Below are 26,467 nucleotides of genomic sequence, written 5' to 3' on the forward strand. Positions count from 1 at the left end.
TAAATAAAAAAAAATAAATGGATAAACACATACATAAGTACCTACATACATGCATATATACATACATAATAAAATAAAAAAATTTAAAAAACTACACGAATGTACCCTTCATAAGCTTCTTCAGAATACAGAAGGAGAAAGATAGACTGCCATTGGTTGAGGTGTAACTCAGGAGAGTAAGAAGATTGTAAATCACATTTCCTACAGGACTGGTGTGGCGAAATAAAAGCTTCCAGCAAATCAGCATGGATTCCTGGTCTCAAGACATCCTGCATGTGTTATCTGTACTAATGCCAACAGAATTACTGTTTCCCCCTGGATTTAATAAACTCCATGTAGAAATAGTGTTATTCCTACATGGAGTGAATGGTGTCCATGTCCACATCTCCCTCTCGGTAGCACGCCTTGCATATTAATGAAGGCATGCTACTGAGGGGGACACATGTACATGGATACTGAATCAGTGCTAGGGGGTGTGTTACAGTTCTCGCAGATCTGTAACATGCCCCCTGCACTTTCAAAGTGCCGTACGGCACTTTCCAATAAAGAAAGTGTCCTCAGACACTTAAATGCAAGATGTGAAATGAATGTCATGTAGGGGGAATGTGTTACAGTATCCGTAACCCCCCCCCCGCATTGTGAAATTCCCACATGGTACTAAATAAATAAAAAGATAGTGTCCTCGGACACTTAAGTAATTGTGTACTATCATGTAGGGGTTGTGTTACAGTATGTGTAAGCTAAGCAATGCTTAAACAGGACCTGTCTGAGCAATGGTTAGCAGTGCTTAGCTCTGCTTAGCTGGTTTGAGCATTGCTAAGAAGTCCCATTCTAAGCAGTATTCAGCTCAGCTAAGCGGATTTGCGCACTGCTAAGCACTGCTCACCATTTGCAACTTTAAGCACTACTCAACTCAGCTTAGTGTGTCTACGCACTGCTGAGATTTGCTCAGCATTTTTAAAAATGGTCCAATGATGGCAAAGGGCAGGAATATGGCCTTATTTAAACCACACAGAGGGAATACAGGCAGAACCTGTTAGAGTTTGATCCCTGTAGGAACTATGGCAGTTGCAGGAGAGGGAGCACTCTTTTAGGCTCAGCACTGGGGCATGTTGGAGTCCAGGGTCATGGCTGGGCTCTTCATAAAGAATCATGATGACAGACTGCTGCAGGGCCAGTACCAGGACTCAGAATACAAGTCTGAGGCCTGGGACCGTCTGACACATGAGCTCACCAATGCCACTGGTATCCCTCGCACTGGTAAGCAGGTCCGTCATCATCATTATGATGACCTGAAATGGAAGAAGGGGGCACTCTTTGGATCCAAGATGATCGGGCCCAGAATGCCCCAGAAGTTTGTAAGTATATCAACTGGTGATTTATCAAATTGTACTATGAATATCTGATAGACAGGTATGCATAATGGTGTCTTTTCCCTCCACGGCTGCAAAGAAGATGGCTTATAACATTCAGTCCCATGCTGGATGACTGGCATGGCTGCACCAACAGTGTGATGAGTACAGATATAACTTGCAATATATATATATATATATATATATATATATATATATATATATATATATATATATAGTCCAATAAATAAGAAAGTGTAATTGTTTACTGCCATTAGGCATAGTGTGTTCTGAGTGTATTGAATAATGTGTTGTTAGACCAACATTGATATAACTGACTAATGCTATGCTCTGCGTAATACAGATGAAAGTAGCAAACAAGCTACTATTGATGAAAGGAAGCCAATACTGTAGTAATATTGTGTAGGAATGAATCTGTCAGTAAAGTATACTGTGCTTGCTACTCTGAAATTAATAACTGACATACATTCTTCATCTACAGGATATGCGGTACAACTGAATTTATAATGTTGAATGTAATAAACCACTGTGTCATGTCACCCTAAATAATCTGGTCTGTTGTTGAAGAAATACAGGTGTACAGGTGCTACACAGCAAATATGGCTATGAGAGCATGAAGTCACTGAGGTTTATCTGCTAAGAAGCTGTTATGCCAAATTGTACATGTGGAGCTGTAAAACAAGATACAAGGAAAATTGATATATGTTCTGCACTAAGATCTGAATCTTGAATAGTAATGTGTAATGTATTATACTGTGTTCCCTGCATAACTGTCTTGTGTTAACCTTTGCATTTCAGCTACATGTATTCCTGAATGTAGGTATGCTGATGCAGGCAATTATGAGACTGTAATAGGTGGCGACTGCAAATATATGATGTGCAAATGTATGTGGGTTGGGTATACAACCCAGCACCCTGCTATGGTCTGTACAGATCACACATATTCACATCCACTGGGGGTTAAATGTGTACATTTGCATTCAAAGTATCAGTACACAGTTCACTATCTATCATGCATGAATCTTAGGCATGTATGTTCAACTGTCACTACAGTCTTCTGTGACACTTCACTTATATTACAAAGTTTGACTGTGTAACCAAGTGAGTTTTAGGCACAAATCAGTCAAGCAGCAGACAGCAGTGCCTCAGTAGCTCTGTGTGATAAGAAATATATATATATATATATATATATATATATATATATATATATATATATATATATATATATATATACTGCTAATTTTTGCACACACAGACCATGGTTTGAATCCAGGGACTGGTATGAAGATGTGTTCATAGTGACACACAAGTAACCCTGAATATTTCTAGAAACTGTCAGCAAATGTTAACAGATATTTTCTCCACAGGGCTTATTCATATACTATGGGTATGTTGTTCTCAAAACCTAATGTTGGGACTTGTGTTCTATTATTGTTCATATATTTAAATGGTTGCATACTGACATACCTTGTTCAGATTCCATTGTTGGTGGCCTGTTGCTGTAACTGTTTCTGGCATGCTGTTACAATAATAACTTTTATTCCATTTATGCATGTGTTCTGTTTGCCATGCAGTTTTTCCATTTATATTGTTATGGGTTAATTGTAACACCCATGCATGATGTTATAAATAATGTTGAAATGTTTTGTTCATGAGTAAATAATACACTTTGAAAAACCTCAACACCATAACAAATTTGTGTAGGCAGCTCCCAGTGGATCCATCTGTCCCACCTCAACTGGCCATGGCACTGAGTCTCAGCATGTCTGGGACACAACCTTGAACTTCCTCCTCTGCTTGTCCTGCACGACCCTCATGTGGAACTGCATCAAGGGATGGGGGTCGTCCCCTCCCCGGGCACAGTCACTGAGAGGACCCTGTCACCCAACACCCGTTCAGAGGTGTGGTGTACAGGGTCATCCAGAGGGACTTGCATGTTCACCTGCACCAGATCAAGGGCAGACTGGTGCACCTCAAGGGGCAGGCTGGCCCTGTCGTCCAGACCCAGCACAGCCACCTTTGGGGCCATGAAGGGGCAGTAGTGACTGCCCATGGGTGGGAACCTCTGTCCCACTGTTTCCATCTGGTGGCATGTGGCCCTCTTATTCCCAACCACCCTCCCCATCCAAGGTGTTTACCCCCTCATGTGTCATACACCACCCCTGTCTGCTGTCTTGTTTGTTTTCAAAAGCAACCTCTTCTACCCAATGTACCTCACCAGACTTACCTACAACTTCCCCAAAATCCCACTTTTACCTAAAAAAAAAAGAAAAAAAAGGGGGGGGGGGCATCTGTCCCCCCCAAAAAATATGTCCCATACATAGCTCTCCATTTTGCCCCATGTACACTGATGTTAATCAATTTACCCTTGAATTGCTCAACAGAAATATGTTACCCGCACCCCTCCCAGTGAGGTGTGATGCTCTAAATTTAAAATTGGCCACATCATGAACTGCTGTTGCTGCACAAGAAATGGAGAGCTGTGGTCCTTTCCTACACCTGTCCGGCACATTCCTAGCTGCCTTTCATAATGTTTTCCCCTGCTTGCCCCCATTTCACCACATTCCTATCACCTTTTTTTTCTTTTCTTTTTTTGAAAATAGTGCAGGTTTAAGCAGGAGTAAGTGACACTGAGTGAAGCTTAGGAAACCTAAGTGTCGCTTGGCATCGCTGAGCATCACGCAATACTGTGCAAACCCACTTAAAACTGCTTTAATCACTCTAGCTCATTCAGACACTGTTCTGCCCAGCAACAAAATAAACAGCCCTGCCAAATCTCAAACCTAGGACTCTGTGCACTAGAGTCAGAACAACACCCCACTATGCCAAACTAGCTGCAAGAGTCACTAACGCTTTTGTAAATATATCATGCATTACAGTCATTTAACATTAGGGAAAAAACATATCACTGACAAGTCTTGAAACCAGGATCCTCTGCACTAGAATCAGAGCATTACACCATTATACCAAATCAGCTCTGAGACTTGTGAATGCTTTTGTGAATATATCATGCATTACAGTCATCTAACATTATGGAAAAAAGAAAAAAACTGCCAAGTCTTGAACACAGGACCTTCTGAACCAGAATCATAGCAATACACCGCTATACCACTACACCAAATCAGCTTTGGGGAGTTACTAATGCATTTGTAAATATATCATGCACTACAGGGATGTAACTTTAGGGAAAAAAGACATCAGTAACAACTTTTGAATCCCAAACCATTAGAACTACAGTCAGAGCAACATACTAGTAAGCCAAATGACCTCTGAAGTACAACAACTGTTTTTGCAAACATATCCTGATTGTCAGTCATACTACTCCTATATATACTGGCCCAAATCACAGTGTACTTAGGCCTCTGATGCAGACACTGAACCAGTACACAGACAAATAAATGCTGCTGGATGTACGGGAGGCCTACAATATCAAGCAGAGCTGACAACTGCACAGACTGTTGCTGAATATCCACAGTTGTGCCCCCTATTTATGAAAGGGCTGTCAGAAAATCTAGTCTGTGTGCTCACATACTGGCAAGGCAGTGCAGATTGGGGATACAAAAGTATGACAGACAGCTCAGTGTCACACGTCATACCCATCAGAACACACATGTCCATGTTAATCCTGTGTTACACACTGTATGCATGGACATATGTCTTACAAATATACCTGCCATAATAATGACTTGGTAGCTCCATCTGTTACAGTTCTACCATTTGCAGCCTCTAGACTCCCACAGTCCTGGCCCACAGCTTGGTGTGTGGCACAACAACTACATACATCTCAATACAACATAGGAATAATGGAGCCCTGCAATGTCCTACAAAACTGGTTGCTCCTACCGCAGTCACTGCCACCCACAATAGCACATTAAAGGCCTGCAGGGTGGGACACATTTCACAATTATGAATATATGTACTAAATGTTGCCTACCACTCTCTGGATGGCACTGTTATGTAACATATGCACCACAGGCACATGCTTCACCTGAACTGTTGTGGGTAACTTCAACCAGGCCATGCTGTGGCACAACAGCTGACACCCCACCCTCACTGACAGTAAAAGCTTGCTCTCCCCTAATGTCTTCACAGTGCCTAGTCTGACTACTGGCCAGAATGCAGCAGCTGTGGCCTGCTACAGATGCAGCAGTATGTCCAGCTACCTGCTACAGACCTAATATTGCTCCTAAAAACTTAGAACAGGGCATCCACTCAACAGCCAAACATAAAGGATTGGGGGGGTGTTGAGGTTTTAAGGGACATGTCTCAGTCTGCCCCTACAAACATACACAGCTGATAGACCAGCATCAACTGCAGCAGCATACACAGTCAGATAAAAAAGGATCTATGACATTCACATCTGCCTGTCTCCTTACTCATCCCAACACACATTTACACAATACACTGCTACAGAATCTGAAAGTCAGTTAACAATGGCCAGACATACATAGCATGCAAAATTGTGGGCATAACACATCAATCCAAACAGTGGATAGTATTTCCACCTACCCTCTGTGATGCTGTAGCTCCTACACCTCAATAATGTCCTCCTCACAGGCCAAGAAAAGGGACAAGGTCCACATGAAGGCCTTAATTATAGCACTGTGTTGCCATGCCTCTCACCCTCTAAAGGGCCCATATCTATACAGGAAGAATGCAGAGTCCCTGTAATCACAACTATGCAGGTAAAAGCTGCACTCTCTAAAGCCAAAAATACAGCATCCATGGGACCGGAAAACATTCCAGGCTGCGTTTTACATGAACTTCAGAATGAACTGGCTCCCCACTTAAGCACCATGTTCAATAAAAGCCTCACATCAGGCTTTGTGCCCACTGAATGGCGCACAGCAACAGTTATCCCATTCCACAAAGGGGGAGCCACCACTGATCCCAGGAACTATTGACCTATTAGCCTGATGAGCCTGGTCTGCAAGGTCATGGAACGTATCATCATGGAACTCATAAACAAAGACATCAGTAACCTCCAAACTCTGGATCCCACCCAGTTCAGGTTTGTGAAAGGCAGATTATGCCTCCTGAACCTGATTGACTTCTTTGAGGTAGTCACCAAAGCTGTGGATGAGGGTAAGGTGGTTCACACAGCCTATCTTGACCTCGACAAGGCTTTTGACACCATTCCCCATTCTGGAATTATAGCTAAACTCACTAAACTAGGTATAAATCCCTACGTCACAAGATGGGTTGCCAACTGGCTCACTGACAGAACTCACACTGTAAAAGTTGCAGACTCCAAATCTGACCTCAAGGCAGTGACAATTGGAGTGCCACAGGGTTCCATCCTGGGACCTCTCCTGTTTGGTATCTACTTCTCTGAAGTACAGGCTAACACAGAAGGCCTCTGGCTGATGAAGTTCACAGATGACTGCAAACTAGGAGCCAAAGTCAAGTCCCCAAATGATGTGGACGTCCTACAGAAGGGCCTCACTGAGACAGATGCCTGGTATCAGAGCCATGGCCTCAAGCTCCGTGCCAAAAAGTGCAGTGTCATCCCCTTTGGTAAAAACTCTGTACCCATGAACTACCACATAGGCAGCAATCTACTTAACACCGAATGTGTGATAAGAGACCTTGGGACCCAGGTGGACAGTAGTCTCTCCCTTGATAGTCACATCACCACAGTAGTCAGGAAGTCCTTCTACGTGGCACACCTCATCATAAAAGGATTCTCATCCAGGAAAAAAAGAGGTCATTGTTCCCCTCTACTCGTCATTCATTAGACCCATTATAGAGTACAACGCCCCTTTTGGAATGTACCTCACAAGACATCTGCAGCAGCTGGAAAGGCCAAAGAAGTACCTTACAAAGAGGATTACTGGCCTCAAACAAATGCCCTACACTGACTGCCTCAAAAAACTCCAGCTTTAGTCCGTAGCATATCGCCTACTCTGAGGTGATCTCTGCCTAACATATAAAGCTATGTCAATCCCAGAGCTGTTGGACATGCTACACCTAAAGAAATCCCAATCCCTCCAAGCTACACGCTCTAGGGACCTAAACCTTGTCACCACAATAAACAGGACATGCTTGAGGGATAGATTCCTGTCCCAGAGACTTCCTTTACTCTGGAACAAGCTACTCATCTATATCAAGCAAAGTTCTTCATTAGCACTCTTCAAGAAAAATCTTGATGAGTGGATGGGAAATAGGAAATACACCCCGGGGATCATTTCTGTGTCTCTGCTGGACAGTGCCACAGGAAAATAACTTTCTTGGGTGGCATAAGCTATGGTACCTTGCTGGCTAGGCTTACATAGGCCCTCGGGCTGATAGCCTAGTACCTACCTATGAACCTATGTTATGGATGCAAGTGGGAGACACAGATTGGTGCACAGGCCATCACCTGTTCATGAACATTACCTGCAAAAGGCAAGCTGCTGCATATGCTAAACAGGTTTGACACTTTCTTCATGAAGACAGACTGTGATTCTTTACAACACTACTTGTGGATTTCTTCTGACAAAGGAGTACAGCACTATACCAGGTATGTCATACAATTAAGCATGTAATGGAATGCAGATGGGGGATACAGTCATGGGAATTTAAACAGTAGGTCTCAACAACACTTCCTGGACTGACATGTTGCTGTTAGTCTGCTGTCCAGCACCTACAGCCATCGCTGATGGCTCTGTCTGCAGTGACATAGATCACAGCTCTGGCTCCTGAGTCATCCCAGCAATGGTCAGCTCACATATGACTAATACTGGATAGTCTGTTGTACAATACTGACTGTGACACTGCCAGTCTAGCTAACTGGGATGTTGTAAATAATCATATGTAATTTGTGAATATTAATATGATACACATGCTTGTCTTGCAAATGTAAAAGACCTATATATGTTGGGAGGGTGGCCTAATGGTTAAGGTGTTTGCCTTATAAACCCAAGGTGCAGGGTTTGAGTTTCCCAAGAGATAATTGGCTAGGCTTAAAAAATGGCTCCCAAGGGCAGTTAGCCTAGTACTAACCTATGAACCATGTGGATATTAAACAACTGGTGCAGAATTGTGTATTGAACTGCTTGTTATGTACTGGGCTAATACCTCTCAAATATCCTGAGTTTTGCAGACTGACCACATGTTTGCCTTATAGTTTTAGTCATTTTCTCATACATTTGTGTTTTGTCTGGAAAATCACTGGCAAATCATTAAAGACTGAAGTCATAAAATAATAACACGCATTTGAATGTCAGATGTTATATCCTTCAGAAAATTAATGTGAATGCAAAACCTGATATTCTATCAACTAAGTGTGCAAAGTGTCACTATTTTGGGGCCTTTGTCCCCCCTTTATTTGTGCCTTTGTCTCCAGCTAGAGATTTTTGTATTGTCTTGAAACATAAATAAGTACTAGGTGGAAAATATAAAAGTGTTCAGCTGTGTTCTGATTTCCAATTATACACAAACATCAGACAGATATGTACTTCTGATACAGATAAGTTAAAATGTATGTTAGTTGCTGTTTGCCTGGGAACTGAAGGCAGGTGACAAACACATGTAATCTGAGCTAATGCAGCATTAATGTTGATTATTACTTTCACACATGTCTCAGAGAAAGACCTTTGCATTTTGTATGTATCTTTGTATCTGATGACATCCACTCGTTTGCATTTGCCTTGCTAATAGTAAGGAGCTAGGGAAATGTAAAATCATTTACATATAGATAGGAATATAGCATATCTGTTTGATGTTTGTTGGGTCTGCATTGCTCTGAGTATCACTCATAAAGTTTTCTGTTCTGTTGGAGTTTTAAGAGTTCTTGGCTAGTGTCAGTTAAAAAAGTTACCAAAGAATTCCTTTGCAAACTGTGAATAGCATCAGTTAATTAGTGAAGGAGCTGAGAGACAGCATTGCTGTTTTATTTAGAAATATCTGTAGTTAGCTGAAATGTTTGTGTGGTCTGCATTGCTCTGAGTATCAGTCATCTCTGCATTTAATTTTGATTTGAAGCTCTTTATTTAAGAATTGATCACTTATATTTTGTATCTTATTCTAGTATTACATTTGTTTTGTTTTAAGTTTTCTGTTCTGTTTGGTGTTTTAAGAGTTCCCCCTCCCACCTGCCCAGTCCTTATTGTGTTCTTAAATTTGGTGGCTTTTGAGTTGTCCGCCCCAACTATAAATCTGATTTTGGACCCTCCTTCCAATCCTAACTCATCAGCTTATTCTACTGACTAGAGAGAGATAATTTGGGAATGCCCCCCCCCCTTAGTTTCTCAACCTTAAATTATCATTTTTCATCCTTCCCACTTAACTTTAAAAAAATACTGTATTTGTGTTTCTTCCTACTTTATTACTTTATTTTACTTTTGCTGTCTGTTCTTAAAAGTACTGAATTACACTTATTCTGCTGCATTTATTATTGCTTGTTAGCATTCTGATTAAATTGTAACTGTTATTCTAAGCCCTTTGATTTACGCACTTGGGCTTCAGGCCAGTTGTTTTACATTAAGAAGGTTTGTGGTCTACACTCTTGTGGCAGGAGAGGTACCTTACATCCTTCTATGTTGGGCGGTGCTGATTGAAGGCTTAGTGTATGTTATTCTAAAAGTGTCTTAGTTCTGATATAAGCACTTGGGCTTCAGGCAAGTTATTTTACATTAAGAAGGTTTGTGGTCTGCACTCTTGTGGGAGGAGAGAGTGGATTATGCCCTTCTGAGCTGGGAATTTCTGGTTAAAGTCTTATTCTGCCTGCTTATTTGAACTGTTTCCTTCTGAAATTGGTGCGCCTTGTTTGCTGTAGCATAGACTAGATCGATACCTGCTGAATCTAGCCTTTTTTATATAACTTGAGCACTAATCCAGGCCATCTTTTTTGGAAAAGGTTCTCCTGCACCCTAGTGGCAGGAGTGTGCAGTTAGAACTTGTCTGATTGAAGACTGCTGGAACAGGGCTCAGTTTTGAGCTTTTTTATTGGTTAATTTGTTTAAATCAGTTTGCTCTTGTTTGCTACTGTTATATTTAAGTGTGCATCTGTTCTCCTGTGTTAAATTGACCTAAACAAAGTTTAAATATCTTTAGCATAGTTTGGTTACAGGTTTTGCTGTATTCGGATCTGTTTGTGTGATTCCTGTGTTTCCTGCCATGCCATCTAGTGTTGGCCAGGGCCTGACTGCACTTACTGGGAGTAAGTGAACTGGTTGGAACTGGCCTGGCATAGGGTGTTGAGCTAAGAGCACAGTTACAAGGGTTGATTGGTTAGTTTCAGTGTTTCTATTTTACCTTTGTTTTTATGGTATTTTAACCTAGCATTTGCATGGGTTTGTGCTTGTTTGCCCATTGTGCACCCCCACTGTGCTGTTTTAACCCTTTGTGAGGTATCTCAGTTGCATTTTTTCCCTTACCAGAACTCCTGTGTGAGTGAAGCCCTCACCTGCAACTACGTATTGATTTTATCCAGCCATACTCACACCTATAGGTACTATCCTCAGATAGTACCCACTCTACTATCCCTGACCTCTCTTCCACACATTCTGATAACCATGGATGGACAATTTCCTGTGGTTTCCCCTGCTAGTCTGGTTGATATGGGCATCCAGAGACAGTGTAGGAAGTGCCTTATGTACACAGACTACCCTCTACTATTTCCACTTAGGAACACAATATGTGAGAGATGCAATTACATTAAGAACCTAGAATCCTTGCTGTCTCAGTCACCAGCCAGTACATGAGTGACAGACCACGATGCTTTGCCAGAGATGGTCTTCATCATTCTCCCCTCATCTTTAGGCTTCTGGCAAAGGCTCTTGCCTCCCCCATAGTGCCTTTTTAAAGCAAAGTCATGAGCACAAAATTACCAACATAAAAAATTCTTATAAACAAAATTTAAATGTCATGCTGCAAAATGCTAGGAGTCTTAGCATGGAACTGCACTCATTGTAAGCATTCCTTGCCCTGGAGGATGCTGACATTTGTGCAGTCACTGAAACCTGGTTCAAAGCTGTGGAGAGCACTCATCCTACCATACTTTCAGACCCCAAACAGAGTGCTACAAAGCCAAAGGAGGTGGAGTTTCAATATTTATCAAAGACATACACACCTCTGGGCTGGTCAAACAATATGACATACAGGAGACACTCCAAGCGCAGTTAACTGTTGACAAAACACCTATTCAAATCATAGCTAGCTACAGACCCCCAACCATGACTCAGGTCACCCCCTCCACCAATCTGGACTTACTTGAATCCATCAAGATTCAACCCTCTACCCTGATCCTGTGTGACTTTAACTACTCAACCATAGAGTGCAAAACCTATTCTAGCCCAAACATGAATGCCAAGAGATTCCTCGACTTTGGCAATGCCATTGCATTGGATCAGATGGTTGATACCCCTACGAGAGGTGAAAATATCCTATACCTGGTCATAACCAACATAAGTAGACACTGTAGCACTCATACAGTGTCATCTTCCTTGGTAAGAGACGATGATAAAGTGACTACTTTTGAAGTCACCATCTCCCCTGACCCCCCCCCCCCTTGTCAGGTTAAAACAAAACAACTTTTCTAAAGCTGACTACAATCTCCTCAGAGCAGGTATAAGCAGCTTCACAGCCACAGTCCCTTCATTTGGAACTAGCACTAATGTCCAAGCCTACACCACAAAAATTATATATGACCACCTACATATCTGTATGGACTCAGCAATACCTGACAGGACCAAATCATCTTCCTCGAGGAAGAGTAAACCTGTCTGGTGGACAGCAGCAATAGACAAATTCTATAATAGAAAGAAAGAATTGCTGTGCAGGGCCAAAAAGGAGCAGGTGCCAAGTTGGAAGCAATCTTTCCTTTGTCTGAACAAGCAAATAAGTTCACAGGTGAAGTCCTCTAAGGCTGACTTTGAGTCCAAACTGGCCACATCCAACAAGGGCAATCACAAGGCCTTCTTCACATATGTCCACGATCTCAAAGGTAATACCCAAATATGGTCTGAACTGGTGGTCAATAACACCACATACACAAATGCCATAGATATAGCCAACCTGCTGGCAGACAGGTTCAGTGAAAACTTCACCCCCCCGTCCCCCCATCAGTAAACAAGGACATCCCCAGCACCTGCCCCCCTCCCCTCATTATCATGGACCAGGTCCTTAATGTCCTCTCAAAGGTGGAAAATAATGTCTCCATGGGACCTGATAACATCCCTGGCTGTATCCTACATGAACTCAAGCATGAGCTCTCAGCTCCAATAGACAGCCTATTCAACCAAAGCCTTTGCACCGGCTTCATCCCAGCTGAATGGAGGACAGCCACTGTCATCCCTCTCTACAAAGGTAGATCGTCCACTGACCCAGGAAGTTATAGGCCCATCAGCCTAACTAGCCGGATCTGCAAGGCCATGGAACATGTTATCATGGACCTTATAAACAAGAACATTGGCAACCTCCAAAAGCTTGACCCCATACAGTTTGGTTTTGTCAAAGGGAGATCATGCCTGTTAAACTTGGTTGACTTCTTTGAAACAGTCACCAAAGCCATGGACAAGAGGAAGATGGTGCACACTGCCTACCTTGACCTAGCCGAAGCCTTTGACACTATTCCTCACTCGGGCATAATTCATATACCCTCCCAACTAGGCATCAACCCGTATGTTACCAGATGGGTAGCTAAATGGCTCACTGATAGAACCCACTCAGTCAAAGTAGAGGAAGCCACCTTTAGTAGTAGACCCATAACGAGTGGTGTATCCCAAGGATCAGTCTTGGGGCCTCTACTGTTTGGGATATACTTTTCTGAGGTACAAACCAAAACCAGTGGTGTATGGCTGACCAAGTTTGCAGATGAATGCAAGCTAGGTGCTGTCTTAAATTCCCCTAGTGATGTGAACATCCTCCAAGAGGGCCTTACCCAAACTAATGACTGCTGCCAGAAGCATGGCCTCAAACTGAATTCCACGAAATGCATCCTTATCCCCTTTGGGGAAAATGTCATCACCACTAATTATTACATTAATAACAATGTACTAAGCATGCAATAGTCGTGAGGGACTTGGGCACCCAGGTTGATAGCAACCTGACTTTAGACCACCACGTTGCCTCCATTGTATGGAAGGCTTTCTACATGGTCCACCTCATAAATAAGGGTATTTCATCCAGGAATAAGAAGGTCATAACATCCTTGTACTCCTCCCTTATCAGATCCATTATCAAGTACAATGCCCCCTTCGGCATGTACCTTGCTAAGCACATGTAGCAGTTGGAGAGACCACAGAGGTTCCTAACCAGGAAAATACAGGGTCTCAAACACCTATCTTATACAGATAGGCTAAAAGCCCTGTCCCTCTACTCTGTCTCATACAGACTGCTCAGAGGTGACCTGCGTTTGGCATTCAAGGCCATTTCCGATCCAGACTTGATGAAATTATTGTATAGACATAAGACAAACTCCACTCATGCAACCCACATGAAAGGCCTTAACCTAGTCTGTGACATGAATAGAACTTGTTGGTGGGATAGATTTGTGTCCCAAAGACCCCCCCCATTTGTGGAATAGACTCCCTCTCCATGTCAAGCAGAGTACCTCTCCAGCCCTCTTTAAGAGGAACCTGGATGACTGGATGGGAAACAGAAAATACACCCCTGGGATCCCACCTGTGTCCCTGCTGGACAGGGGAAACAGGTGCTAACTTTGAAGGCACATGGGTGAAATTCTTGGCTAGGCTTATAAGGGCCTCTGGGCCAGTAGCCTAGTATCATTCTATGAACCTATGAACATATTACATTAGATGTTTGCTGTATTTATTTCACTGTCCTGCAATGTTGTCTTAAATTATTCCATGAATCTGAACTCTGTAGTTACTGTATTGATTGAGTATTGTCTTGTTCCTTTATTAGTTATTATTAAATATAGTTAAACCATATAATTGTGTCTGGTCTGTATAGAACTAAGTAAGCTCTTAAAGTACTTGCATATGTATTTGGTGACAGTGTATAGCCCACTCCAATAGCCTTGGTCTTGGTCACACTTACCATTTTGCTAATAAGCACATCACACAGTAGGATTCATCACCCTTTGGCAAGGGCCTTACAGTAGCTGATAAAGAGATGGATTGTGGCAGTCAGAACTATGTTTAAATCTGGGCAGAAGGGGGCATAGCTAGTAAACCTGTGCCAGCCTTTCCCAGGACTTTGTGTGTGTGTGTTTCAGTTTGTGTGCATGTGTGCGTGTGTGTGTGTGTGTGTGTGTGTGTGTGTGTGTGTGTGTGAGAGTGCGTGTGTGTGTGTGTGTGTGTGTGTGTGTGTGTGTGTGTGTGTGTGTGTGATTCATAAATCAGATCTCAAAATGTGTGTCTGTCAGCTACTTGTGCAGGGATATGAAGCACTGGTTGGACAGAGAGGGTGACGGATGTTTTGGCTTGACTTCTCTGCTGAGATGTTAACTGTATAGCTGTGTCAGTGGGGAGTCTTAATGGGGATCTGGAGAGAGAGGAAGAAACCAGCCCCAGACTGACTGTGTGCTCTAAAGGGTAATTGTACTTTTTTGTGTGTGTACTTGTCATCTTCCCATCGTGTATGTCCCTCACTGGTGGTAGTGGTGAGGATTGAGGCTCCTTGATTACTGTGTCAGTGCAGGGTCATCACAGAAACAGTACGCACTGGTGGATACAGCTGGCATATCACATCATGTACCATCACTGGGCCCCTCTCAGTCTGCCAATGCCATATAGGATTATTTCACAGATTGTCCAGGTCTCCCTGACCATTCCTGACATACTGTGGCTAGGCCAGTGTGTACTCCTCACCTGCATCTGATTGCCTGATACCTATGGCTAGCATACCTGGTGAGTCCCTGCAGCAGGACAGCAGGTTATAGGTACTAGTAGTGGGGGGATGCTGGCTCTGGCTCAGCAGCAGTGTGTACATACTGAGCATAGAATGTAAGGGAATGGATACAGTACCAGATATCCATGTACCATTAGTGTGTCCCCAGGGGTCTGGCATGTCACAGACACATTCTTCAAACTATGTGGACAACCATCACGTATTGTCCAACTGGTGTCTGGAAATACACATTTGCCTGGCAGGGGAGTCAACATCTATCAGGCACATGTACACATTCTGCAAACATCTGGGTACTGCAGATGTCAGACGCTTATGAGGAGGTCGCCCTACAACACATATGCACTGCTTTTTGTTATCATGTAGCTCAGATGTTCCAGGAATGTCCACATGCACCTGTAGTAGCACTCACCTATTTGTGGGATGTAGGCTGGATGATATGATACTGTAACGCTCCCCATAGGGGACACCCAGCAGTCGATGGCAATGATGTGGGTGGACGTGTCTACTTTTTTTCATCAAAAGCTCATTTCACTGAATTTCAATTCATCCTGACCAAATCACTGAAAGCTCAAATTACTGAAAACTCATTTCATTGAATCTCATTTTACTGAAGTACTGGCACTGTGTAGAGTAATGTAAGGCAAGTAAAAGATATATGCCCTTTTCCCCACTGTAGTGAAACCCTGGAGTTAGTATATATAAATGGGAGTGGGGGGCACAGCCCCCCAGTTAGTTTGGGTATATATTGTCTTCTGGAAAGAGTTAGTCATTGGTACTGTAAGTATACATGTCTATGGTTTAAAATGTATTGTTTTGAAGCTTTCTGTGAAATATAATATCTATATATACTAACTCCAGGATCACACTACAGTGGTGAAAAGGGGATATACCTTTTTCTTGCATTACAGTACTCTACACAGTGCCAATAATTCACTTCAGTGAAATGAGATTCAGTGAAATGAGTTTTCAGTAATTTGAGCTTTCAGCGATTTGGTCAGGGTGAATTCAAATTCAGTGAAATGAGCTTTCAATGAAACAAAGTTGACCCATTTGGACACATAACAACACAGTCTGTCACAGCAGTCAGGCTATCTCTGGTATTCCTGGTACCATTTGAGGTTACTAGGCTATGGGACCTGAGCAGCCATATGCCTAGGCCAATGTTAGCCCATGTGTATGCAAGGCAGCAGCTGATGTCCCCATCCAAAAGTGACCCAGGTGGTATCCCAAGGATGTATGTGCTGTTAACCATCAAGTTGACCAGGTTACTCCTGCGAAGATGTAGGTAGCTACCCTGCCTAATGTGGACAGGGTGCCCATTCCACTGCAGGGTTATTGTGTGGGACACACATCCAACCTGCCAACAAGGCCAGTTCAGGTCACTCATCAGGTGTGTGTGTGTGTGTGTGTGTGTGTGTGTGTGTGTGTGTGTGTGTGTGTGTGTGTGTGTGTGTATGTGTATGTGTGTTAGAGTGGACTATGATGTGCACTCATGCAGCAGTCCCAGCAGTGTGAAGTCAGTGAATGCCTGGCATGCCAGAGTGAGGTCACTCCTAAGGAGTATGTATGAAACTGGATAGAGGGTTGGCCTTATAGCCTATAGCTGTATGGTAGACGTTTGATGGCCTGCCTTTCCCTGGTGGGGAACCTCTGTGATGTTACCAGCTGCTACATGTGTTGTGTGATGTGAATGACGAACAGAGAATTCTGCACATTAATGGTCCTCATTGGGGGGAACATGAAACATTAGGATCAGGGGACCAATGCATGCTGTAATGCCAGTATGTTGCCAATACCCACACACATGCTGTGATGATAGATGGCAGGGGTATGATGTGGGTGTTAGCGGTGGATAGTGCTGGCAAAAGTGGATGTGTAGGGTCTGTACATGATGGCGGCCAATGTATGTGGTCCTGTGATGTGTTCCCCTGTTCATGTCTTTCAGGTGGGATGTACTAAAGATGGAAATGGGTGTTCTCAGAAGTGGAGACTGCTGCAATCATTGATGCTCTCAGACTCCATCACCAGGTACTGTTGGGAAGGAGCCAACAAAACCTGCAACAACACACTGCCTTGTGGGCAGAACTGGTAGCAGCAGTCAACAATGTTGGCCACCAAAACAGGAGTTATGAAAAGGGCTGCACCTGTGGCCAGGGACCGTGCTAGCACAGATGGAGGGCCTGCTACTCAGGCACCACTCTCAGCCACTGAGGAGTTCCTCGCAAACATTGGTTCAGCCACCACTCCCAGGAAACCATGGCTACATATGTCGTGGAAATGGGTGGCACAGATTCCACAGCCAAGGAGCATCCAGGTAAGGCCCCAGTGGGCATCACGTTAACACTGTAGTATTCATAGTGACAGCCTTTGCATACCTGTATGCATATGTCAGGTCAATCTGCATTTGTGGGTGAGGATTTGTAATGCATATTTGTGCACACATATTGTGAATGTCAGCAATTTGGGTAGCATCATAGCTTGTAGTGTACATGTTCATAAATGCACATGTTATCCTGTACCAATGCCATATGTGTGTGTGCTGATAATAACTCTCCCCCTCAACCCCATAGGTCCCTCTGGTGTGGCTGGGGAACATCAACCTGAAGCTGGTGAGTGTGGAACTGTCATGTTGTGGCTCACTTATACCCTAGGCATGTTAAGGGCAGCCAGTTTCCCATGCACACAACTGGTAAGCTTAGCCATATTGCAATATGTGCACGTTCACTTGTGGTGGGGTTCACTGTAGTGCATCACATTGTTCATCACAGGAGCCTATTTGCAGGAGCTGTAACATATTGGCAAGTACTTTTGTGTATGTGTAGCCACTGTGCTATACAGGGGTACATTAGTAGTGTGTACATGGGTGCACTGTGTGTTAGGTGAAGGTCCATCACATACCCCCACTTCTCACGTATCTCACAGGTGTATATTAGTAGCAACATTTACTGGACAAAACTGTACTGCATGTTGTTGAGGTCCTGTCCACAGTGTGTCTGTTGTGGTCTGATTGTGTATCGTGCATGGCATCAGTCAGAAGGTGTGATCTGTATAATGCCTTTGCAGCACCCTACCTGTATGTGTGTGTGGATCTGCAAATATTATAGTGCAGTAAGTAATTTACCTATGTTGTCTTTCCCTCACAGCTGATCATGGAGGTTGTGTCTCTCCCCCTCACAACCTGATGTCACTGTCTCATTGGACTTTGATGATGATGGCGGCCATAGCGAGGGATAGGTGGGGTTGTTGGGGGCTGAATCTGTACCATTGGTTGACATCCCACTTCCACTCCCAATGTCCCTGCACATGGTCAGTATGCCCACACATACCCAGTCCCCAGCAGCCACAGATATTGGACAGTCAGAGGGTGGTAGCACTGAATAAGGTAGTGTGGCATCTATGGCATTTGTGACTGTAGACATTAGCCATAGCCAGAGAGCTGGCGAGGTCCCACACAGGCAGATTGACAGGGGTGCTCAAAGGAGGACTGCTGCCCATCCAGCCCCTGTCAGAGGTGTCACAGCATGTGTCACCCAACACATGTTTTGGTCCATCATGGAGGCACAGGCACACTGTGAACAGTATACCAGATGGACACTCAGGGTCATGGATGCAACACTTTATGGCATGCATGACAACCTCCATGGCATTGGTGATGCTGTATGTCATTTTGCTGATGCCGTAGATAGAAGGTAGGGTGAGACATTTTCAGTCCTTAACAATGAAATGTCTGTACATGAACATGTGGTGGGAGTAGGGTGTTGGACACATGGACATAGGTCAGCAACTTCAGCTGAGAGCCCATGTCGCCATGCACATTCACACTCCTATAGTGGTAGTACCACCAGCACTACCGAAGGGAGTGTGCTGTCCACACCACAATATAGCAGGCCATGGTCCTGGCTATTCCTGTGAGGTACACAGACACAGCAGACAGCGGTCACTGTCAGGAAGTAGTACCACATCTGGCCTTGGGCATGGTGGTGCCAGTGAGACACCTGGCAGGACCAGTTCTTGTGTCCATGGCCAGAGATGGTGAACTGTACATCCTGTCATGTAAGGTCCACAGCTGTCCAACATACCCCTGTGTAAGGTGAGCACATGGCTTGACTGTGTGCAAACACACACTCACACATCACTATCACATGCAGGTCACCACCAGACACACACAGCTCCTCTCCATGGCCCAGCTGAACACTACACCTCCAGACACACACACATATGATGTCAACTGTATGGCCCAGTCTAGGCCTTTGGCAACCCTACACTACACCTTGTGCATGTCATGATACCTGTGCTACATCTCTGTTATCCAAAACATTGATGCAGGGTCATGCCAATATGTGTCTGATGCACAGGATGAATATAGTACAGGTAATCCGAGTTTGTAGTGTACTACTGTTATGCGGTGTAAGATGCTGTCTGCTGGCAATTGTCAAGGGTACACATTGAAGTGTATGTACCTTTGGGCCATGATGCTTTATTGCTGTTAGTACTGCTGATGAACTGTTGTCTCACAGACCTTATTCTGTTTCTGTTCCAGGTGTCTGTCATTGTACATCCTGGGGAGCTGCTTCCATTACTGAAGCTGAGTATGGAAGAGTGGAAACACAGAGACCTTTTCATTGCCAAGGTAAGGCTATATATATATTCATAGGTTCATAGGTTGGCATTAGGCTATTGGACCTAGGGCCTATACAAGCCTAGCCAAACAATTCCCCGGATATTTTTTCCCACAATATTTACTTCCCTGGACCCCTGTCTATCAGGGTGACTAATGTGATCTCTCATCCAATTGTCAAGGTTCTTTTTGAAGAGGGCCAAGGAGGCACTCTGCTTGACATGTATGGGCAGTCTATTCCAGAGTATGGAGAGTCTCTGGGTCAGGAACCTATCCTTCCAGCATGTTTTGTTCATTGTGATGACAACGTTTAGATCCCTGGAGCACATGGCTCTAAGGGATTGGGATTTCTTTAAGTGGAGCATGTCCAACAGCTCAGGGTTTGACTTGGCCTTGTATGTTAAGCAGAGATCGCATCTGAGTTGACGATATGCCACAGAGTATAGCTGGAGTTTTTTTAGACAGTCAGCAGAGGGCATCTGCTTTAGGTCTGTGTTTCTTTTAGTGAGGTATTTTTGCGGCCTTTCCAGCTGTTGCAGATGTTTTGTGAGGTACATACCAAACGGGGCATTGTACTCTATAATGGGTCTAATGAGGAATGATTACAGTGGGACAATGACCTCCTTTTTTTCTGGATGAAAAGCCCTTAGTGATGAGGTGTGCCACATAGAAGGATTTCCTGACTGTTGTGGCGATGTGGTTATCGAAGGTGAGACCACTGTCCACCTGTTTCCCTAAGTCTCTCATCACACTTTCAGTGTTTAGTGTACTGCCACCAATGTGGTAATTCATGGGTACATTTTTTTTCCCAAATGGGATAACTATACATTTCTTGGCATTAAGCTTGAGCCCATGGCTCTGGCACCAATCATCTGTTTCTGTAAGGCCCTTTTGTAGAATATCCACATCATTTGGGGATTCAGTAATGGCTCCCAGTTTGCAGTCATCTGTGAACTTTGTGAGCCAGAGTCCCTTAGTGTTGGCCTGTGCTTCAGAGAAGTAGATGCCAAACAAGAGCGGTCCCAGGACTGAACCCTGAGGTACTCCACTTGTCACTTGTCTGGAGCTGGATTTGGAGTCGGCTACTTTTACAGTCTGGGTTCTGTCAGTAAGCCAGTTGGCAACCCATCAAGTGATGTAGGGATTTATGCCCAGCTTAGTAAGTTTATCTATGATTCCAGAGTGGGGGGTAGTGTCAAAGGCCTTGGTGATGTCCAGATAGGCTGTGTGGACCACCTTACCCTCATCCACAGCTCTGGAGACTGATTTGAATAAGTCAATCAGGTTCAGGAGACAAGATCAGCTCTTCATGAACCCAAACTGAGTGGGGTCCAGTGTTTGAAGGTTGCCAGTGCCTTTGTTTATAAGTTCCATGATAATGCGTTCCATGCCCTTGCAGATCAGGCTCATCAGACTGATGGGATGGTAGTTCCCAGGATCCAAGGTGGATCCCCCTTGTGGAGTGGGATAACTGTAGCTGTGTGCCACTCAGTGGGCACAAAGCCTGAGTTGAGTCTATGATTAAACATGACACTTAGGTGAGGTGCCAGTTCATTTTGTAGTTCATGTAGTACACAGCCCAGAATGTCATCTGGTCCCATGGATGTTGCATTCTTGCTTTCAATAGTGCAGTTTCTACCTGTGTGGCTGTGATTACCAGAATTTGGCAAACTTTTGGTATTGAGATGGGATCTTTAGCGGGTGAAAGGAGGGTGAAGTTGACAGTAAATAGATCTGCCAGGATATTGGCAATATCCTTGGGATCAGTACATTTAATGCCATTCTGCAGATCTGAGCATTCCCATTTAGATGCTTGACATAACTATAGAATGCCTTGTGGTTGTCTTTGGAATCTTTGGCAATTTTATTTTCGTAACTAGCTTTGGAGGATTTTATGAGGGATCTCAGCTTCTTACTGAGGCTGGTAAGGGTGTTTTTTGTATCCTGGGATTTTCCTCTTTTCTGCAACAGTTTCCTCCTTCTGTTGTATAGTTTGTTTATGGCAGGGGACCACCAGATTGGCTTCTTTTTTTTTTTTTTGGAGGAGAGCATCCTGGTTCTATTTGAGATGGCACTATTCATGCAAGAGTGGATGTGCTCTTACAGTGCCTTAGTGTAGGATTCAGCAGTCGAACTTTCAGCTCCCGTCTGCATGGGTGCCATGAAGTTTGTCACTTCTGACTTAAGTAGCATGAAGATGGCCTTGGAGAAGTTTTTTACAAAGGTTTCCTTACTGGGCGGTGGGAGTGGGATGTGGATGCCAAGGGTGGTTTGCTTATGGTTAGACCTGACCAATGAGGGGGTGACCACTGGTGTGGAGCATCTATCTCCCATGTTGGTAATGACCGGGTCTAGGATATTGGAGCCCCTGGTGGGACAATGGATTAGTTGATCCAGGGTGTAGGAATTTATGAAATCCAAGAACCGTTGGAAAAAGGTGTTGGTACACCAGTAGTTTTCCCAGTTAATGGCAGGGTAGCTGAAATCACCCAGTAATAGGGTGTTTGGTTATATCTTAATATTTTCCAGTATGTTTAGAAAGGTGTAGTGAGAATCTTGGAGCATGGTGGGGGATCTGTAGCAAGCTACAATTTGAATTTCAGTCTTAACTAGTGTTAGCTGCACCTGGAGAATTTCAGATGCATTGTGTTGGCCAACTAGCCTGGAGGTGTGAATATCCTTGGTGAATATGGACACTCCTCTACCTTTAGTGTTTTGGTCTTGGTTTGGTGGCCGAAAAGTGTGATAAGAGTTGTAGCATGGTATTGCAGGGGTGCTCTCTGGAATCTTGAACCAGGTCTCAGTTACTGCACAGATATCAATGTTCTCCATTTTTAGGAGTGCCTCGATAGAGTGCATTTTGAGGTTTAGACTTCTAGCATTGAGTAGCATTACCTTCAGATTTTGCATGCTTGTATCTGTTATGGTGGTGATTTTGTCCTTTGAACCTTGCCTAAAAAAAGCACTATAGGGCTGGCAAGAGCTTTAGCCAGTAACCTGAATCCCAGGGGTGACAGGTGCAGACCATCTCTGGCAAAGCACCGCGGTTTGTCGATCATGTCGTCCAAGGCAGACAGATACTGGATCCCCTTTGAATGACACCAGAAGCTTAGCCAATTGTTAAAGTCAATAATTTTGTCCTTATACTGTGGTATCATTCTGGGCGAAGGTAAGATACTACTCAGGGCTAGGGTCAAACCTGCCTGGGCCACATGATCCGAGAGCTCTTCCATGTCTCTTTTCATGTAGTCCAGGAAGGTATGTCTCAAGTCATTCACTCCAACATGGACAATGACAGAGTTGTATTTGTACTTGTTGTGGAGTGACTTGAGTGCATGTGTTATGTGGTGGATCCTGGCACCCGACAGGCAGCTGGCTGTAATTCTATCCTTGCTCAGCCTGGTGAGTGAGACATCAGTGTGCCTGACTATAGAATCACCTATGACTAAAATGTTGGGTACGTTGTCTTGCCTTAGGGGCTGTTGTTGGGTGGCACACTGGTGTTGTGAGCTATGTGTCACTTTGGTTGTGACTGGTGTTTACGTTTCAGCTTTGGAGGTCCTTGTTGCTTGGGCAGGTTAATGTTAAGGGCCTCTGCATATGTGGGTTTAGTGTTGCTATGTTTTTGCCTAGGTACGTATGTGTGCAACAGTGTACATGGGACAATGGGGTTAGACAGTGTAACCTTGCATGTATACCCTTTGATACAGCCAGCTAGCCATCATACATGTCACTTTAGTGTTCCATAGCATCAGAGGTTCATAGACACAGAGGAGTTACTAGAGTACTGGCCCTCAGTCCCTTACAAGCCTAGCCATTACTTTATGCCCAACAGATTTATCAATCAGCACCTGTTGCCCCTGGCATTGATTGCTGGACACAGGTTGAGCCCCAGGGACAAGGGATCATTTGTTGTTAAACAAAGTTATAGTGGAGAACTGTAAGAAGGGGAGGAATCAAAGTATGGCATGGATTGACTACAAAAAAGCATTTGATAGTATTCCACTTTCATGGACAAAAGAGTGCTTAAAAATGTATAAGATACACCCTGCACTCGTTGACTACATTACAGTAACCATGAAACAGTGGCAGACCACTTTGCAATTAAGTCATGATAAAGGACAGATTATTATCCCAGGGATAAAAATTCAAAGGGGGATATTCCAGGGTGACTCTTTGTCACCATTGCTATTCTGCCTTGCCATTAATCCATTAAGCTGTTTACTTAACAGCTTAGGCCATGACTCCAATTTGGCTCCTAGAAATAAAAAGTCTAATGACTTCTCATCTTCTCTTTGTCGATAACTTAAAACTGTATAGCTCATCAGATGAGGAACTAAAAGCACAGCTGCAGGTTGTCAAAACTCTTTCAGATGATATATTAATGTCATTTGGTCTTGATCCAGCCCCCACCCCCCCATTAGGGAAACCACCATAAAAAAATTCTCCAAAGCCAACTTCACGCATCTTAAGACAGAAATGGCAAACTTCACGACACCCATGCAGATGGACAATAGAGGTATGACTGCTGAATCCTACACAAATGCACTTTATTCCAAAGACATGCATCTGGAGCATTTCTCCCCAGGCCTCCTCTGAAAACAGGCTCTGTGGAACCTAGTCGGACTTTCCTGGTCAACAAATCATAAATAAATAAAATAAAAATAAATTTATAAGCACTTACACGAGTGCATGGATCGTGCTATCTCTAACAGAACCAAGATGTTATCATCCAAAAAAAGGAAGCCAATCTGGTGGTCGCCTGCCATAAACAAACTCTACAGCAGAAGAAAGAAACTGTTGCAAAAAAGAGGAAAATCCCATGATTGGAGGAACTCCCTGGTCAGCCTCTGTAAGAAGCTGAGATCTCTCATAAAATCCTCCAAAGCTAGTAATGAAAACAAAATCACCACTGATTCTAAAGACAACCATAAAGCATTCTATAGCTATGTCAAGAATATCAATGGCAACCCTCCAATCTGCTCTGAGTTACAGCACAATGACACTAAATATACAGAACCAACTGATATTGCCAACATCCTGGCAGATAGGTTCAGTGCTAACTTTACTCCACCCCTCTCACCCCCTAAAGGGCCCATCTCTATACCATAAGAATGCAAAGTTCCTGTAATCATGACTGCACAGGTAAAAACCACACTCTCCAAAGCCAAGAACACAGCATCCATGGGACCTGACAATATCCCAGGCTGCGTTCTACATAAACTACAGAATGAACTGGCACCCCACCTAAGCACCATGTTCAAGCATAGCTTTGTGCCCACTGAATGGTGCACAGTGATTGTTATCCCACTCCAGAAAGGGGGAGCCACCATGGACCCCAGGAACTACTGCCACATTAGCCTAATGAGCCTGGTCTGCAAGGCCATGGAACATATCATCATGGAACTTATAAACAAAGACACTGGTAATCTCCATACTCTGGCCCACCCAGTTCGGGTTTGTAAAAGGCAGATCATGTCTCCTAAACTTGATAGAGTTCTTTGAAGCAGTCACCAAAGCTGTAGACGAGGGTAAGGTGGTTCACACAATCTATCTAAATCTCACCAAGGCTTTTGACACCATCCCCCACTCTGGAATTATAGATAAACTCACTAAACTAGGTATAAATCCCTATGTCACAAGATGGTTTGCCAACTGGCTCACTGACAGAACCCACACTGTGAAAGCAGCAGACTCCAAATCCTACTTCAGACCAGTGACAAGTGGAGTACCACAGGGTTCAGTCCTGGGTCCTCTCCTGTTTGGAATCTACTTTTCTGAAGTGCAGGCTAACACAAAAGGACTTTGGCTAACAAAGTTCGCAGATGACTGCAAACTAGGAGCCACAACTGAAACTCCTAACGATGTGGACATCCTACAAAAGGGCCTCACTGAGACAGATGCCTGGTATCAAAGCCATGGCCTCAAGCTCAATGCCAAAAAGTGAATTTTCATCCCCTTTGGTAAAAACTCTGTACCCATGAGCTACCACATAGGTGGTAGTCTACTTAACACCAAAAGTGTGATAAGAGACCTTGGGACACAGATGGACAGTAGTCTCTCCTTTGATAATCACATCACCACAGTAGTCAGAAAATCCTTCTACATGGCACACCTCATCACAAAAGGTTTCTCATCCAGAAAAAAGAGGTCATTGTTCCCCTCTACTCGTGACTCATTAGATCCATTATAGAGTACAGCGCCCCTTTTGGTATGTACCTCACAAGACATATAAGACAAATAGGACATGCTGGAGGGACAGATTCATAACCCAGAGGCTCCCTTCACTCTGGAATAAAATCCCAGTCCAGGTTAGGCAGAGTCCCTCATTGACTCTCTTCAAGAGGAATCTTGATGAGTGGATGGAAGATAGTAGGTTTACCCCAGGTATCACTTCTGTGTCACTGTTAGACAGAGGCACAGTATACTAACCTCGAAAAAGGGCATAGCAAAATTCATTTAAAATGGGTGGCAAAAGCCAAACACACTCTGGCTAGGCTTATAAATGCCCTAGGGCAGATAGCCTAGTATGAACCTATGAACCTATGAACTACAACAACTGGAAAGGCCACAGAAATACCTCACAAAGAGGATTACCAGCCTCAAACAGATGTCCTACGCAGAACATCTCAAAAACCTCCAGCTTTACTCCGTTGCATATCGCCTACTCAGAGGTGAT

The sequence above is a fragment of the Protopterus annectens genome, chromosome 7.part0, assembly GCF_019279795.1.
Source record: "Protopterus annectens isolate FY-2018-M chromosome 7.part0, PAN1.0, whole genome shotgun sequence".
NCBI lineage: Eukaryota > Metazoa > Chordata > Ceratodontiformes > Protopteridae > Protopterus > Protopterus annectens.